Raw genomic sequence first — 3,200 nt, 5'->3', positions numbered from 1 at the left:
GTCCCACATCGGGCTCCTTGCTCAGCAGGGAGCCTGCTTCTCCCTCTGCCTCTGCCTGACACTCTGTCTGCCTGGCTCCCACGTGCTCTCTCTCTCTCTAACAAATAAATAAAATCTTTAAAAAAAAATCTTAAAAACAAATAAAATAGCCTCTATCACTCTCCATGATACATACATACCTACATACATACGGGTAATTGAGCCTTACCCTTGGAGATTCTGGTGCAGTGGGTCTGAGGCTAGGCCCACAAATAGTTCTTTTACTAACAATCCCTTAGGTAATTATGACATTAGAGAGTTAGATAATCTTTAACATCTTTCTAGTTCTATATTTGATAATCAAGATTGCTGGTTACAGCAACTTGAGTAGTTACAAAGGAAAAACAACTACAAAAGAATTTGCATTTTTACCATCTTTCAAATTCATAGATATCTAGGAATCTATTTTTATTTATGTAAAAACCTCCCTGCCCCTGGGGGATAAAAAAGAAACTAGACATTACTCTACTAGACTCTACTTTCTAGCTCCTCTAAGAAACTTTCCCCACTCTACTCCTTCTGGAGATTTATAATTTCACTCTTAACTCTCTTAGCATTTATCTATATTAATGTTATTACATTTTATATATGTATTTGTATTTATTTGGTATTAATAATACATGGGCAAAGTTCTTAAAATCAGGTAGTATAAAAGGTTATAAGACGCAGCAAACTCCCACCACCCTCCCAGTCCCACTCTCCAGAAACAGTTTTGACTCTTTCATCTGTTCCTTCTGGTGTTTACCACCGTATTTCTAAGTCATAGGCATATACTGCTCATGTCTTGATTTCCCATTTTCCACCATCATTTATTGACTTCCCACCATGATAGCTGAGGGTTTAGTTCTCTTAGGCCAATTAATGTACTCTGATTATATGTTTGATTTCCCCCAATTATTTCTTTTTCTTGTAATTAATAATAGCTCAATACTTTTGTTTAATTTATATAAATCCTTAATTTTTCCCAAATGCTTTGACACATCTTTCAAACAGCTGACAAATGAATTTAAACTTTTAAACATCCATTGATTGTTTTTTACATGGAACCCTCCCTTCCGGAGCCTCCATCCTCCAGCCCCACTAGGAACTGGTAGCTCTCTGCCACATACTTGTTGTTCTGGTGGTATCCTTCTGCCTCTGTCTTGTGTTGAGACGTCTGTTGCCAGAATCCTATGTCTTCCTCTTTTTTGTTCTTTCTGGAATTCTCATTATTTGGATATTGGATCTTCTGAACTGATCTTCTGTATCTGTGCTTTCCAATATGGTAACTTCTAGCCACTTGTGCCTTTTGAGCATTTGAAGTGTGGACTGTCCAAATTGAGGTATGTCATAAGATTCAGTTTGAAGGAAGATTATAAAATATTTCATTAATAATTTTATGTTGATTACATATTGAAATGACTATCTTGAATGCATTAGGTTAAATAGAATATTACTGGGGCGCCTGGGTGGTTTAGTGGGTTGCGCCTCTGCCTTTGGCTTGGGTCATGATTTCAGGGTCCTGGGATCGAGCCCCAAATGGGGCTCTTTGCTCAGCGGGGAGCCCGCTCCCCCACACTCTGCCTACTTGTGATCTCTCTCTGTCAAATAAATAAATAAAATCGCTAAGCATGATACCCTCTAGTTCCATCCACATCGTCGCAAATGGCAAGATTTCATTTCTTTTGATGGCTGCATAGTATTTCATTGTGTATATATACCATATCTTCTTTATCCATTCATCTGTGGATGGACATTTAGGTTCTTTCCATAGTTTGGCTATTGTAGACATTGCTGCTATAAACATTCGGGTGCACGTGCCCCTTCGGATCACTACGTTTGTATCTTTAGAGTAAATACCCAGTAGTGCAATTGCTGGGTCATAGGGTAGTTCTATTTTCAACATTTTGAGGAACCTCCATGCTGTTTTCCAGAGTGGTTGCACCAGCTTGAATTAATTTTGGCTATTTTTTGATGTGACTTCTAAAACAATCGAAATTTAAAATGTGGCTCATAATATATTCCTATTGGACAGTACTACTTAGTATGTATTATCTGCTCTGTTACATTTTCCATCTTTTTATTCCATCTGTTTTCTGGGAAATGTCATCAATTCCACCTTCTAATTCTACTGAATTTTTTTTTAAGATTTTATTTATATATTCATGAGACACAGAGAGAAAGAGGCAGAGGCAGTCTCCCTGCACAACAGGGAGCCTAATGCAGGACTTGATCCCAGGACACTGGGATCAAAACCCAAGCACAAGGCAGACACTCAACCGACTGAGCCACCCAGTCATCCCTGAATTTTTTATTCCAACTGTCGTCTTTTTAAATTTCCGAAAGAATTTTGTTGATCTCTTGGGCTTTCTTTTACATAGAATATTTCATTTGTTTTGTGAATGCAATAGTTTCTTATCTCTGATTTTGTAATTCTGGCTCTCTTAACATCTTATTCTGCTATCTTCACAGTTCCATTTTCCTACAAGCTTCTTCATTCTCTTTGGTCTCCACTGATATTCAAGAGCTACCAAGAAAGCTGCCTAGTTATGCTGTGTGGGTTGGCATGTTGGCTTGTGTTCTTTACTGTGGATTGATGATGAGGAAAACCGAACTTTCTTTGAGAGACACCTCGCACCACCCCCACCACCAAGTGTTAGTTTGTAGAGGCTTTTCCTCTGGTACTTTTTTACTTCTCCAGAGAAGAACCTTCCAGGCTACTGTCTTGGTCAGTAGTTGGGGGAAGGGAGAGAGATGTTGGAAGCTAAGTGTTCACTTCTCAGTTAATTCCACCATTTTCAGTGCCTACTCAATCCTAGCCTCTTGGATAGGTTTCCAAATCCAGATCTTCTCAGGTTCAATATCTCTAGAGAATAAACCTTTTGTTGCTTAAGAAAGTAGAGGTAGTCACCTGACCAGAGGTTGGAAAGGGAACGACCAGAGGTTGGAAGGTCATTCATCCAACCTTCAGTTCCTCCATTACACTGTAGGGCCAAAGGCCCCACTTGTTTTTGGTGTCCTTTGTGAGTACTTCTGTGGTTTAACTTTCTCTCTTCTGTTAAGTCAGCCACCATTGCTCTTGCTGCTTTTCATTTTTAGAAGCTATGTGTAGGGGCTCCTGGCTGGGTCATTTGGTAGAGCCATGACTCTAAGTTCAAGCCCCATGGAGCCTACTTAAAAAA

The sequence above is a fragment of the Enhydra lutris genome, unplaced genomic scaffold, assembly GCF_002288905.1.
Source record: "Enhydra lutris kenyoni isolate GAN:26980312 unplaced genomic scaffold, ASM228890v2 scaffoldscaffold19, whole genome shotgun sequence".
Taxonomy (NCBI): Eukaryota; Metazoa; Chordata; class Mammalia; order Carnivora; family Mustelidae; genus Enhydra; species Enhydra lutris.
This window is presented reverse-complemented; position numbering follows the sequence as displayed.